Genomic DNA, 16,179 nt, shown 5'->3' with positions numbered 1-16,179 from the left:
GTCATCTGTCATTCTGAACTTTAAAATTTAATTTCTGAAAATCTACCTTCACTAAATTGTCGGTATCTCTTGAACCTTTTGTCCTATGAACGAAATTTAAAAATCTTAAATCTAAGTTTCTCGGCTTTCCGACGAACCCAGAACCGACTTTCCATTCATTATACTTTTTCCGTAATCGCGCTCGACGCACTCGGAAAAAGTGCCGCGATTTGCGATTTGGCTCAAATTTCTTCACATGTCAAAATAGCAGCTCCTTGCTTTCCTTTGCTGAAATTCGTTTGCAACCTGACAATCATTCATAGAGCATTGCTAAAGTGATCCTGAACTAATTTAAAGTAGCTATCACTCACCCTGAAATTGTAGAGGGAATTAAAATATTTTTTAGCATATTTCTCCCTTCTTTGCATACCACCTTTAAAGTACTGTGCCTGTGTTTAAAATCATCCCTGTTAATCTAAGCTTGCTACGGGGGAACTGAATTGGGATTGAACTGTGATTGTATTCCTGAAGACGGTGTGTGTCAATTCCACCTCCTTACATTGCATAGAGGGGGGGTGAATTGCCAAAAGGACAAAAGTGATTATATTATGTTTTGCTGAAATCATATCAAGTTTATTCCTGTGTTGCTTCTTTTCCACCTGGCATTTCCTTGTACCATATAAAGCATTCGCAGCTACCTTATCCTCTATACTACTCCTAAGTAATTACCCATTGTGCTAGTATCACATCATCCATTGTTGATCACTCACTGTCATATGTCTAAGTGTGATATCAATTATTAATTTATTATAAAAGTGCGATAGATATATATATATATATATTGTTTAATTCTCAAATAAACCTTTTAAATTTGCAAAACAAACTTACTTCTTGGCTCAGTGGGGTCAGGGGGATTCTAAGAGAGGGGTGTTATATAAGGGTTGTCATCCAGAGTCCACGAACTGGACATAAAAATATATAAATAAGGGCTTCCCTTGAGCAATCCCAGACAAGGCACTGACTTAGTGGGACTGCTTGATTGGAGTCTTTAACAACTCATTGACCTGAAAGCCCATATTTATACACTTAGGGACAAGGGACAAGCTGCCCTACTCCTCCTCCTTGACTTATCGGCAGCCTTTGATTTGGTCGACCGTTTCGTCTTATGCTCACACCTCCACACAGCAGCTCATTTCTCTCCAGAAGCCATTACCTGGATTACCTCATTTCTCAACGGAAGAACTATGAGGGTCTTCTCGCCTACTGCTGCTGCAGACCCCATACCCATCACTTGTGGTGTCCCACAGGACTCCTGCGTCTCCCTTACACTGTACAACATATTTACCAAGCCCCTTTTTGATGATTTGGATCATCTCGGTATCACCTACACTAATTACGCAGATGATACCCAGATCCTCCTTCCGCTTTCTGGAGATTATGGAAAGGATTTGGACTTGCTAAATAGGGTGTATATCATCATTCAGGCATGGATGGCCACTCACGGACTATGCCTGAATGATGAGAAAACGGAGATCATCATCCTGGTTACCACATCCAGTTTAAAGAAACTCAGCCCAGCCTACAACTCCTTCATGATAGATGGGAACAACATCAAAGTTGGACAGGAGGTCAAAAAACTGGGATTCTATTTGGATTCTAACTTCTCCTTCAAAAGACATCTGAGCTCCTTGGCATCCTCATCTGCATACACGTGCAAATTAATCCACACAGCCAAAACTTTTCTGTCAGACATTAGTTGCCTCACACTTGCTAGATCCCTTATATTATCCCGCCTTGATTATTGTAACGCCCTTTACCTGGGAACTTCTAAGGCCACCACCAGCAAACTACAAACCCTCCAGAATAATGCCTTGAGAGCAGCCCTAGGCATCTCTAGAAGCGAGCACATCTTAGGTTTTAGCCAACAGAACATCTGGCTCTCTACCAGAGATAAAATCCTACTAAAAACGGCATCACTTACCTACAAATCTCTTAACAAGGCCGCCCCAATCTACCTGATTAACAGATTCCATAGACAAGCTTCTTCGAGACCACTCAGAACGGCATACAAAAACTGCCTCTCTGTCCCAAACTTCAAACTTGCCACCATAGGAGGCAACAGCTTCTCAGTAAAAGCAGCCAAACTATGGAATTCCTTGCTGCCCAACCTCAGAGTAGATATGCCATACCTGAATTTCCGTTCCAAGGTAGTCTTATCGTTGAAATCCAAGGATCAGTGGGATAGCTAAGTCTCAAGGCTATCCCTTCATGCTATCAGCACACATTGTAACTATGTGTGTCCACTTGTACTCCTGTATATAGTATATACTGTATATATTGCCTGCTTTCCCCATTTGCCTGTATATGTCCCCATTGTCTACTTGTACTATTTGTATCTGTAACTAAGCTTTGCATATTCTTGTAAATGCTGCGTCCTGATACCCTTGGGTACATCTGCGCATTATAAATAATAAAACAAACAAGCAAACAAACATTTACCCACTCCTGCTGTGAGTGATGGTAAAAAATTCATTAAATTGTCCTTATCAATATGTGGCCATGGAACATACTTTGGTACTCCTGGACTCTTATGTAATACATGGAATAATGTACCTCTTTTATTTTGTACCAATATATTTTCTATTTATCTATTTTTGGGTATTTATAATGTGCCTATACACAATGGTGTTTCAAAGCACAACAAGACACAGGGAGGGGGGGAGGGGGGGAACAGGGATGAGAAACAAAAAAACGGTCCTACTAGGCCTTGTGTTGTTCAGATTGTGCAAATGCAGTAACAAGAAGTGCAGGGTAGAGGGCAGGGGGGAGGTGCCAGTTAGAGTGAAAGGGTCCAAGGGTTATGCAAGAGCTAAGGGGAGGCAGAGAGTGCAAGGGGAGAACGTCCACATGCTAAGGACTGGAAGGGCTCATGGTGTGCAGGCCCAGCCAGACTAGTGCAGGGAGAGGGAGCTGGAAGGGCAAGTGCAGGATTGCGGGGGTCAGGGAAGACCAAGTGCAGGGGTAGACTGGAGAGGAGGAGAGGGAAGGAAGAAAAGTGTTTGCTACAAATACCCGTCCTGGTATACTCCCTCTGTTCTGCTCTCTGGGGTTCCTCAGGTTTGACCTCATCAATCGCATCCTCGTCACCTAAATCTATATTCTCCACACCTTCTTCAATATCCCCATCCACTAAATCATAATCAGTGCTGTCACTATGCAATTGTGCCCATTCCTCTATCGTCTATTCTTCATTTACGCAAACATCCTTAATTATTGTGCTGTCTATTTAAAACAGAATCTGTCCTGCCCTCCATTTGTCTGTAGTTACCACCGCCCCATGTTCATCTCCTTGTCCCTGGCTTGCCCTTGCCAATTCTGCCTCTGTTTGCTTTAATTGCACTTCTAAATTTCTCAGCACATCATTTTCTACCTGCAAAACAAGTGGGTCTCTTGTCGCTTCTTTAGGTGGGTCTTGCCTAGTTTTATTTTTTTCCCCCGGGGTATACATTTGGGATTTGCATAGCCTGTTGCAGGCTTTAAGTGATAGTGTCTACATGTCGCCTGTGGGGCAGGGGCCCATGCAGGGGAGGGGCAGTGGGCTGTGTGCGCGTGTCAGAGGGAGTATACCAGGTCAGTTTTCACCTCCTTTTCATTTCCATTTCTTCCTCCCTCCTCTTCCTCAAATATTTTCCACAATTCTATAATACTTAATCTATATTTTAAATTCTTCACTTTATATGTGGCTTTTAAATGTGCATCCATGTTCTATAACATATTCTTATTATGTGTGCCTTCCACAGGCCAAGATTGAAACATCTGCCCTGCTGTTTCATGTATCCTTTTCTTATTGTGTTTATTTATTTTCTCCCTATATTTCAGAAATTATTTATACGCATATACAACACATTTTAGTCTTTATTACTCAAAGCACTTGTTAATATACACACCACGCTCAAATCCTTCACTCCAAATACTTTCAAATCATCGAAGGAATATGTAGCAGCAGATTTAAAAGAAGAGTGGTTTGTTCCTAATTTAAACGAGAGTGTGTCAGAATTTGTAAAATTGTGCAGTATGTCAACAATATACTGCAGGACACAGACTAAAAACTGAAAACAACATTGCCTCGCCCATCTTGTCCCTTTTGGCATTTGCATATTTACTGTTTCGATATGGGAAATAGGTGTAAGGCATATCGCTATATGATCATTGTGGTATGCCCCTTCTCCCGCTAAGATTTGAAAACATGCTGTCAGGTTCTGTTTGGATGTTGCTGTGGTCCACCTAAGAATATTGACTCCCACAGCATCTATTTCATCCCAAACTTCATCCATGAATGTGGCCTAGTAAATGAGTCATACTTTATTTATTTTATTTTGTACTTTTCTACCAGGCCAAATTTCAGTGATCCACTTCAAGGCACCAGTAGGGAAAAAGAGGGAAAAGAAAAGAATAAGATGGAAAGATGAGGGATTGTAAAAGGTTAAAGATAATACAGACGACCAGGGGAAACTTGTCTTTACTGTGCAAAATGCAAAGGTGTGCATTCATAAACATAATTGAATAGAGCAGTTTACTATATGTTTGTAAACTAAAGAAATCGTCTCTCTGAGAGAAGTTCTCATCACTTTGGATGTGGTCGAGGAATTTTAGTGGCTTCTGAAAATCCCAAAACTGTGTCTGTGTTTGTGCATGCTTTTGAAGTCGACTTTTGAGTCAATTCACCTAGTGGAGGGAATGTCTTTGACCTTGGAAATAATATTTCTATACGCATAGTGTCTACCTGAAGGTTCCAGATGCTAAATTGTGTTGTGAGCTGCAACATCTGCCGCTTGTGTACATCCCAGTCAGGTGCCTACGTTGGTGCCTGAGTCAACTACATTATTATTTCCTCAATCACCCAGCCTGTGGAAAAGGAAATTCCCATTTCAGGTGGAGAAGAGTGTTTACATTTAGATGACTTGATATATTAGGAAATCATCAAGTTGCTTGTAACTTAAGTGAACTTTATTGTGCTTCTTGAACCTCTGTTTCCATAACCTCTATTGTGATTGCCTGTTGCATATGGATTGAGGTACATGGAAGACTATCCGTGGCTCAGCATGGTAATTTAAGGTGGGGACAAGGGTGTTTTTCCCCCCACCAACGTTTGTGGCACACCATTTTGTCCCACACATTTGGCAGATGCTAATTTCGTTTAGATGGCATGTCCCCCAACATTTTCAGCAAAGATACTCCACTGCATGGGTGCATTGATTTTTCTACTTCCAGCTATCTGACAGACCTTCTCTAATTTGTAGTTAAGCATCGTATTCTAATCAATATTTTGTGTATTATTATGAACACCCTGGTGTACGTCTACCATGCGATCTCACAAGAGCATAACACTTGGACCATTTGCTTTGTTGCTCTGGCCATCCTCTCATTCTTTGCAGGTTGGTGGCATGCTCTGGTCTTCCATATGGACTCCCTTTCTTTTTTAAGGACCCACCCAATCTGTTTGCCTTTGGACAAGATTTTAAGACTTGTTTTTGTCTGAGGAACTCTGCATGATGTTGAACGGTGAGGGTGTCCTGGAAGTGGTGCCTGGGTTGAAGTGTGGGGTGTTGCGATCATTACACAAATCCTAACCCTGACTGTCAATACATAATATTACGCAGTTCAATGGAAATTAATCACAAGATACTCTGGTGTGATGGGTGTTATGTGATTTATATCACTGTGTTTGATGACCCGATGAAAAAGAAAAATTAAATGTACTTTTTTGTCTAAGATAATTCTTTGTGATTTCTTGAAAACCTGAATGGGTTGTACTATGTTCATTGTGTATATTATTTTAATCTGCTGGTTTTAAGTTATTTTGATTCTTAAAAAATGTACTTACCTGCATCCCTCCCATGAGCTCCTGTGACCTCCAGGGCAGAGAGGCCGAGGCTTGAGACTCCCATAGTCCACGTCGAGCTAGCCATATCACTAGCTACCTCCCAATTGACCCCAAGATGGGAAACCACAGGAAACAGCAATCGGTTTAACAGACACCCAGTAAGAAAAGAGACCACACCCCTGAAGAGTAACCCCAGAGCCAGCATTCAAGAAACTCTTCCCAAGAGAATGAAATCCCCCACTCTCTTCAAAGGTAGCTCAAGTACCGGTCATGGCACAAACTGCCTCCTAAGTGTAGACAAAAACAACATCCCGAAAGAAGAAAAATTTATAGATCCTGTGCAGAAAAAGGAGATCCCCATAAACAGAGACAAGGGAGTTAACCTCTCGAAAAAGAAACAGTACAGCGGTGAGACCATCAGACACTTTGAAATAGTGTTGTATGTGCCAGCATGCCCACCAACTACGCCAGTCGCAGATGGCTCAAACTCCCTCAGACACAATAACGGTCCTATTCTGGTGCTGATTGGTGGAACTATAGAGAAAGAAGATGCAGAAAGGCCCCTTCCCTTGAATTAAATGTGTCCTTTTGCCTATCAAGATCTTTTCATAATATCTGAATTGTGTGGTGATGAGAGTGAGGCAGTCAGTCAAGATGCCAGCTGCAGAGTTTTGCTTGCATTGTGCATACTGCAGGTGGAAACCCATCAAGTTATCTCATGAGGATGAAACATGGTTCATTCTCTGTAGGGTAGCGCAATTATTTAATGCACCTGCTCAGACCTCTGTGTTTAGCCTGAAAGTCACTGGTAGCTATCACATTAAGCTAGCTCACCTGGTTAATGTGGCTAGGTCATACATATATGCTCGCCCAGGTGGTCACAAGTCCCAGTCCTATGTCTTTCATGTTACAGTCCAGCCCTACTGAAAACTGTGTTAAGTCTAAATCAGAAGACAGACACATTTATAATTTTCTTTTTAAAGAAAGAAGACCTAATATGTCCCTAGTCTGTGCTACTAATCCGTACTCTATACAAAGGAAAGTCAAAAGAGGTGCTTGTTAGGATATCAAGGGTCTAAACAGAAATGCAATCCTTTGTCCCGAATCCTATTCTAACCTCGTTTCTTTCCCTAGTTCCACAGAAAACATAAACTAACCAAGACACACTATGGGCCACTGCCCGAACAAAGGGCAGCTGCAGATGTCTGCCTCCCATCCCCTCCCCCCAACTGTGTGTTCATTTACCACCCTCGAAAAATAATTAAATATTGTACACCAATGAGCATTGCACTTATCCAAAGGATTGAAGGTGTATTTGATTACATAAAATGGGCTTCTAGTTCTTAATACAAACTGGACTCCTAGCCCTTGTAATTCAAATCTTGAATATTTGACATGTTAAATAGAAGAATAGGGTACTCCATTTAGCCAATAGGCTCCTAGTCGTTATGATTCAATTCTTGTGATTCATACAAGTGAATATTCTACTTTTCGCAGAATGAAAAGGGTGCCGTAGCTGACACATGTGTTGACCCATCAGGTCCTTATTAAGGCTTTACAATGGGCAAATAACTCAATCACAAAATGATATACACATATAATCTGAAGCATTAATAATCCATCATATGTGTTGTAGTACATAAAAGATTTTTTAGAGAAAGAAGAAGCATATTGAGAGAGAGGGAGATGTGGATAAGAAGGGTTGTGTAAACATAATTCCCCAGAAGCTCACTGTCTCTAGAGCTCTGGTTCTCTCTAGGCTAGATAACTGCAACAGCCTCTTTCTAATTCTGCCTCCTTCTACTCTCCGCCCTCAGCAACTCATCCAGAACAGGACTGCAAGACTTCTCCTTAGCTTCAATCCCTGGGATCATATCTCTCCAGCCCCGAAATATCTTCATTGGCTCCCAATAGCTGCAAAGATTACATTCATGACCCTTTGTGTTGTCCACAAGGCTTTCTGGGGCCTCTGTCCACAATACCTTAAAATATCCCTCGTTAAATAACTTCCTACTCAAGCCCTTCACTCCTCCACCTCCAACCCCATCAGGATCAGTCGCTTCTCCAAGCAACGAGTTGGGGGTAGATCTCTTTCCTTGGCTGGGCCTCCCTCTGGAACAGCCTCACTGCCTCTCTGAAACTTGAGGAGAACCATCTTCGGTTCTGGTAGCACCTCAAGACCTTCCTCTTTGCTTCTGCCTTCACTCTTCCTCTCCCCTGCTGATCTGTCTGCTTCGGCACTGGGCACCTGGGTACCCTCTGTCTTTCGGGCCCAGGTCCCTGCTCACCCAGCCACAAACCTGCACTGCCTCCTGGCAACCCTTGCACTTGGGTCTGTATTTGCAACCCTACAGTCCCCTTACCCGCACTTATTAGACACCCCCTGTCTGTGCTTTAACCTTGCACTTGCCACCCGCTGGCTGCACTACCTGTTGTTGTTTTATCCCGTGTTCAGCACTTTCCACTCCTCCCCTCCCCCTTTTCTCTCCTCTGCACTTGCGCATTCTCATTGTCACTGGGCCTAGTGAGATCGTGGTTCTGTCCCCCCTTGTTGCCCTCCCTTGCCTCGTCACACTTTGAAACACTTGTGTATGAGCGTGATACAAATAAAAAAATAAAATATCATAACATATCATTATCATATCATAAAGAAAGGTCCAAATTAAAACAATAGTTGAAAACAAAACATATAGCAATCAGAAATATACAAATTGGGAAAGAAAATATATAAAAGTATAATTAGTAAACATCATCTCAGAACAAATTATTATTAAAGATCAAAACATTATCACAGGACGCCTTTTGCCTAATACTCCCAAAACTTGATATCACTGTGCTCGTGCCAAGTTGTGATCCCAGTCATTAACTGGTCGGCCATCATCTCTTAGTTGATCCATGTTACAGCTACCAGGTCTAGTTTAATAAGAGGAGCCACAATCCTAGGTGTATCATGCTATTAATAATAGGTGGGTAGAGTGATGTAGTGTCACCTTGTTTCCGCTCTGGTCTCTCAGTATTTCGTGATATTGCTTGCATCACTGTGATCCCAACTCTAGATTTGGTATTATACCAAACCCACCCTATAAAAGATCCTCTTCACATCCGATGTGTGTGGTAACTCACAGCGATATTCTTATCCTTCTCAAAATTTTGAGAATTTTCTAAATTAAGATAGATGTTTTTATATTATTATTAGATATACAGAGGCATTTGTTTCTATGCCCAATATGTGAACCTGCATAACACTCACCAAAACTCCTTCAATCATTTATCATTGCTCCCATATGTGTAGTATTGTTGTAGCCTTTTGGCTGGATTCTTCATACTCTGTCTACCTTTAAAAAAACGAGTGATAAGCGGTTGGCCCAATTTTGGATTAGGATAGCTAATCCATCAGTTAAAATCGGCTCGTGTGCCTTACAGAAGAGTAGTAAAAGACCATGCCTTACCATGACCGTATATTTGTATGAGTATGTCCTCTACGGATTCATCCTAGCACCCTCTTTCGAGCCACGTGCATCGTGCTGCCATTTTGTTCTTACATTTATATCGTGTGTGACGTCACACATACACGATGCATGACATCATATCCATGTTATTATTTGTAATCATGGGATGAGCATGGCTCTGCCTGATATCATGGTTATATTGACTGGATCGGAAATGTTCACAAAATTGCTAATATTCAAAACTGAAACAAATTTTACTGTATTTAAGATACACACCTCTGACTTGGTGCATTCTCTAATGACGTCACATCCGTGTGGTTATTTGTAAACACAGGGGTGTCCTTGGCCCTACCTCATGTCACGGTCATGTTGCCTCACTCAATTATGTTTACAATGTTGCAATAATGCAAAATAAAACAGAATGTGCGCACTTGGTGCATTCTCAAATGACTTTTTTCTAAGTGTCCATTGTTACCCGAACATCACATTAAAGCAACAAATTCTGTGGTGCTAGTTCAGACAGATTCAATCATATATATATATATTGCTTAATACATGGCATTTTGTATATGTATAGTTGTTATATCCCAAATATCGTATCAGTTTACATCTTTTGCTGCAGTTCAACTGTCCCGTTCATTATCATAACGTTATCGTAAAATATCTTAGTTCTCCACACTTTACATCTGAATAACCAGAGGGCCGGCTGTGTGACTGCTCTCTTTTTAGAGAGCTTAACATATCCCAATACCAATATTTATAAGCAATGCCTGTGTCATATAAATATGATAATTATTTATTTTTTTTTGTTTTATTTTTTTATTGCTTCTATCAATTCAATGATTTTGCAAAAACAGGACGGACAAGTCAGTCAAAATTTCTTTTCTGTTCTTTCTTCGCAAGCTTAATTCGACTTGAAGTTAGAGTTTGGGCTTTGCAGTTACCCTTTTGAACTTAAAAGTCTGATTGAATTTCACACTCAACTTGTACCTTTCAGGAAAAACCAGAATTTGCTGTATGATAATATATTCCGAAATATCCTTGATTCTGTTAACAATGTATTTCCTCTGAAACGCGTATCTGTTTTTACAAGTGAGGCAGATGGCCATTGACCTGGCAAAACACTCACATACAAGGTAGAATGCCTCTCTGCTATGGCAGGTACTCCAGAAACTCAGTCATATTATATTTACAGCCAATCACATTCAAGATACCAGATCTGGGCTACTACAGGAAAACATTCATGTCATGCTCCTTGTTAAGACCAACAGTCAAACATCTTAGTTTCAAATTGCCTCTCCTGCTGCCACATTTTGTTCGAATAAGCCCAATAAATCATATGTTGGTTTTATCTCCCATTTGATGTTCTTTCTGCCAATGGTGAGATAATGGCATTCTCTGGTCTTGGCCATTTAAGCTTGACGGATGCTCTCATATACGCACCCGTAACTCTCGTATTGTGCTCTCCATATAGATTTTTTCACAAATGCAAACAATAGCGTATACTACATATTTGGAGCGACAGTTAATAACATCTTGAATTTTAACTTTCATCCCTTCATTGCAAATAAATGTTTCACTATCTTAACGTGCATATTTGCACATGCTGCAGATTCTGCATTCGTGGAAACCATTTCTCACGAATTTCAGCCAGTCACTTTCCTGTTTCCCCTCATTTGCTTGAAGAAAATATGGATTTAGTTTGTTCTTAATATTAGGGGGCCTTGTGTAAATAAACCTGGGCTTTTCAGTTATGTAGTCCTTTAAATCAGTATCTTACATTACGATAAGGCAATGACTATGTACCATTTTGTATAGAACGTTACTATCCACTGAAAATGTGGTAATAAGATTGACAGTGGGTGTGTGTACATATTTAGTCTTTTCAATTAGGTTTACCATGTTATACCTCTCAATATTCTTAATATTTGTCACAATCTTTGAGGACACATTCCCTCGAGTAACCCCTTTTACAAAACCGGTTAGTCAGTAGCTCACATTCTTGTTAGTAAAATGTATCATTACAACTGTTCCTGTGGGTCCTATACAATTCTCCTACAGGAATATTGAAAATGGTGGTTTTCCTGTGACAACTGCTAGCATGCAGCGTTGAATCCAAAGCTCTCCTTGGTGCTGTCCCAAATCAGAATCACGTCATCTATATAACACTTCCAAAATTTCACTTGGTGCTTGTATATATTGTTATACAGGGCTAAGGTCTCCTCAAAGAGGCCCATCAATAAATTGGCCAGAGAGGCACATATGTCACCCCCATGGAAACTAGCTTTCTTTGCAAATAATAATCATTGTTAAAAAGAAAGGTGTTGTGCCCTAGAGTGAATTTAAAGAACTCCTTAATCATCTCTACGTGTTCTTGATTAAATGGAGAAAAGTCTGTTAATGTATGATCAATAGCTGGAATAGCTAATGCGTGGTCGATTGACGTGTATAGAGACTTTACATCAAGTGTGGCCAATTTATATTCCAAGTTCTGTATGCACTATACAACAATAGCTGTAATTACAAAGAGGGAAAGAGATGCCTTGCTACTAGCAAGCACAAGTTAACAGCTAGCCCTTGGCTGTCACAAAAGTGGTATCTCAATAAGACAGCCACATGGGGACAATTAGCATGTGACTAGAAGATAAGAGACCCCTCAGCCGTAGACAGAACTGGATGAAAGTCTAATGGCATGTTACTGTACTTATCGCTATCTGAAGCCTGATTGCTAGAGTGATGACACAGTGTGAATTCATGTCCCTACAATGATGTCCCAGTGTGAAGTGAAGTCCTTAAAGTTTTGACATAGGCTGACATCTACTTCTTCATGTGATATCATTACTCAGGTGTCCTGGAATTATATCAAACTCTGATGTCAGAATTCATTTTGAATGTTTCTCTCTCTCGCTATCTCTGAAGAGGTTACAGGCTGTCACATCACTACAGGAACCCAAACATAACCCCATCCCTATTCTTTGGCAACCCCCCCAAACCACCCAAATGGGCCACTGGCCGACCACTTCCCACCCGCACTGGTAATGGCTGAAGTGACTTTGGGCCTTCAATAGTGGGCTCTGAAAATGACCCCCAGCCAAAGCCAGTGACCATTTTGCCCAAGACATGGAATTCCGCCATGCTCAGTTCCGCCTCAGAATCTACACATAGCGGCACTGCCCAGGCCCTGCCACCATGGCCTTTGTTCACTTTTCCCCACACATGTTCTTCACCCATGTCCCATCCCCACCCAAGCCACCCACAGTAGACACTGGCCATGGTATGTAGCCTTGGCCAGTGGTCGCCTGGCCTGGGGCATGGCCAAAGTCCATGCTCCAGGCCCACCAAAACCACTCCGGGCACCCCGAAATGAATTTACTGGGCACTGGCTGTGACCAGGGGTCATTGCCTGATACCAGCCCTTTGGCGATGTCCTGAACCAAAAGAATTGTGACACAGTGGTGACCTGGGACAGTCATTGCAGGCATCAAGTCGGGTCAGAGATATGTCCACAGACCTGGCTGGTGTACCACTGGCCCTGTGAACAAAAGTTGCCTTTTCTTTTCCTTTTGGGGGATAAACTGCCTCTCTCCGGGGGACACTTCCCCCTTCATTAAAGTGAGGGGGACAATCACAGGGCAAAAATGCAATTTATTTTAATGTGTGGCCAAATTCCACCCATCCGTCCCCTACCTTACTGTCCATGGTTTGGCATAGCAGGGTCCACAGTAGCAGCTGTTTGCACACATTTTCTGTGACCCAATCAGATTGGTTGTTTTTCAACTAGCCAATCAAGTACCTCCTTACTAAAATATGCTGACTTTTTGTGGGTCTGTGATCATCAGTTGGCCATTTGGCACTCCCAAAATGGCCCTGTGGGTCCGGGGATAGTTACAGCAAACCTGCATATCACTATCAGGATTTTAGCCACTTTTGGCTGGATTTAAAAGAAACCGCTGAACTGATGTGCACCAAACCCCGTAAGTACCATGAGTCAACCCAGATGTGTGCCCACCCAAAACTTGCCATGTTTCCATCCAACGGTTTGGTATGTATCTGAGGCTGTTTCGGAGAACACAAATTGTTTGATGATACATTTTACAAGAAATGCAGGTTGTGGGGCACCCTTTAGCTTTGCTCTGCCCCTCTCCTTTTGAAGAATTTCAGAATGATTCCTCTAATGGTGTAAAAGTAAACGCCTCTCAAAAAGTGCTCTTCCAATTGGGAGTCCAACTGCTATTATTGACCCTTACATATGTATATAGAGAGTTAATGTACATATGTAGATGTACAGCTACATATCTGTACAATATGTAATCCACATGTGGCTTCCCTGTATGTTCTTCGAGTATCAATGATAAATGTTAAATTCATATGCTTTCAAACTCATACTTTTTGTCTAAATTAGGCTGAGTCCTAAGAGGCAATTATCAAATTAGCACACAAACTGGTCATGTCATTATCCCTTCAAAAGGAAAGGTCTTAGAGAAATTGAGAGCAAGTAGAGCATGTATATATAGCTAATTTACCACAACTCCCATATCCACTGACATTGTTTCATAAATTAATTTAACTAGATTGCTTTTCTCAAATTATTGATAATAATTATGGATCGGGCGACGGATGGGGGAGCGGTGGGGGGTATGAGATTAAATGAAGTCATGCACATGTTTTAGGATGTTAAGCTCACTCTAATTGCTCCAGTACAGAAAAGGCGTCTCATTTTGTCGGCTCTGAAAAGTTTAATGCCTGTTTTATATAGATTAATAACAATTGAGAATTCTATAGGTGTGCTTTTCACATGTATTTCGAATTTCGAATCAGAGTGTGCTTTTCACATGTATTGTGGCCTATTATGACTCCTGCAGCCCTGTGCTGTCTATGCTTATAATGACCTATGCAGCCCTGTATTGCCTATGCAATTTATTATACCTATTATGGCTTGTTCAGCCTTTTGCTGCCCATGCAATTTACCTGTAACTACCTATTATGACTCGTGCAGCCCTGTGCTTCCCACTCAATTTACCAGTAACTAAGTTTCATAAGCACTTTCTGTAACTAGCGCCTAGATGCCTGAGGGCTTTGTGCGCTGAAATATATCCAAAGATAAAATTAAAATTAATAAATATACATGTGGTCTCTATAGCATAACAGTGTCTTTGAAAGAATACTAATGTGATTTATGATATGCTCTTGCAATTAGCAGGTCTCTCTAGGACAAAGCAGGCCAGTGAACGTTGCTTAACATTGTTAGGGAGATATTGGCACCTGTGAGCTCCTGTTACAAGATCTTACATATTAGCTTTGAACTGTGACCTATAAGTAATCATTGTGCTTGCTAAAGCTCTTAATTACTGAATTTGCAGTGAATTAATATTAATGGAAAATGAAATCAATACCATCGATCTGAAACCGCGTGAGTGCCAGAGCCTTGAGGTTAGGACTGAGACTGCTCTTTATACTGCTAGAGCTGTGCTCCCTGGGCCGTAGTAGCAAGCTGCTCCAAATCACAGCCGGCTTTTCTATGTGTTTTTTGGGGGGATCAGGGAACACCCTTGCGTTGGGGTTCGGGCAGGGTGGATGGGGGTGGCAAGCTCACCAGAGAGGAGTTGGCCTATAACATCATCAACGGCATAGCCATATGCGCGCCAAGAACCAACACAATGCTGTGTTGTAGCACTATTATTTATTTAAAATTATTGTTAAAGCTCACCATTACCACAAAGTCAGGAGGGCATTATACAATATAAAAGGTACATAACATTACAATTTGCAACAGTATATAGATAAAATTGAAAAAAGAGATGCATTACAATGAGAGCAAAACAAAAGGAGATGATCCTGATAAAAGTGCAGGAGGTGGGGGAGGCTGCTCAGGGGCCCTGTTCTTCAACCTGACGTGGGACATCTAACCTAGTAACGTGGTTAGAGAGCGTGTCTGAAGCCTAACAGTGAAGGATGGAGCAGATCGATCACCACTGGTGAGGAATTCCATAATGTAGGAGCAGCAACAGAGAAGGCCTGGTTGGAATGCGCATCATGCTAACGTTTGCCAGCGTCCAGCACTTACTGTTTTTATTTGGGCATTGTGCCAATTTGCTTGCCGATCATAGGAGGGTGGTCTGGACAAATGTTGCAGTTGAAAATGAACACAGATAGGCCGGCAGGCGATGTTCCTATAGGGAAGCAGTTAGTCAAAATGTCATAATTAATAGCCGATATGTAATCGACGCTCACTGGGACAAAGTTCCTGCAACTGCAGACATCAATGTAGTGGCTGCATGGATGTATGTATAGGATGTAGCAGTGCAATCAATGATACCTTAATTTCCTTTTTCATGTGCAGGAACAAGGGGCCAGCCAATCGGATGTGCATAGCCGGCTAGAGACGAGCAAAACTGACATTATATTACCACTCTATTTTCCAAGGATTCCTCACGTGTAAGTATAGTCACCTACTTCAATTCTCAATGCATTTTATTTGGGGATAGTAAGGAGTAAGATCTCCAAAACAACTAAGCACTTTCAGTGCAAGAAGCCATGTCATTGACTGCAGAAATACTGACCAGTGACATGTAGAGCCTACTGTAGCATGCTTCCTAGACCTTGAACCTCAGCATGGGAGCACTTACAATGCTAAACACAGCTTGCGCTCTGCACTGAGGCCATGCTTCTGCGAGTTTCCCATTATCCGGCCTTCCTAACCCCACTGCTTAGTCCTTCAGTCTGCATCAGTAAGTCTTCCATTGCCTTCTCTGGATAAATCAAACAATTCACTTTCTGGGCACGCCAAATGGCAAGGTCCCTACCTACTGCCAACTGTTACTCTGAAATGCCAATTGTGAAACACCCTTCAGCCATTATTAAGTTCAT

The 16,179-nt window shown here is 41.6% G+C and overlaps 1 protein-coding gene across 2 annotated transcripts in view; it reads left to right on the top strand.

The window, feature by feature from the left end:
• Positions 1 to 16,179, top strand: part of PTPRE (protein tyrosine phosphatase receptor type E) — a 2,259,327-nt gene that overhangs the window by 507,460 nt on the left and 1,735,688 nt on the right. For both annotated transcript variants that reach the window (XM_069611476.1, XM_069611477.1), the window contains one exon: positions 15,653 to 15,747. The gene's annotated coding sequence lies outside the window, so the exon portion shown is untranslated. The remainder of the gene's footprint in view (positions 1 to 15,652; positions 15,748 to 16,179) is intronic.

The sequence above is a fragment of the Ambystoma mexicanum genome, chromosome 8 (genome assembly GCF_040938575.1).
Source record: "Ambystoma mexicanum isolate Mex_15411 chromosome 8, UKY_AmexF1_1, whole genome shotgun sequence".
NCBI classification, from domain to species: domain Eukaryota; kingdom Metazoa; phylum Chordata; class Amphibia; order Caudata; family Ambystomatidae; genus Ambystoma; species Ambystoma mexicanum.
The sequence above is the reverse complement of the archived record's forward strand: the minus strand, read 5'-3'. Positions and strand labels throughout refer to the sequence as shown.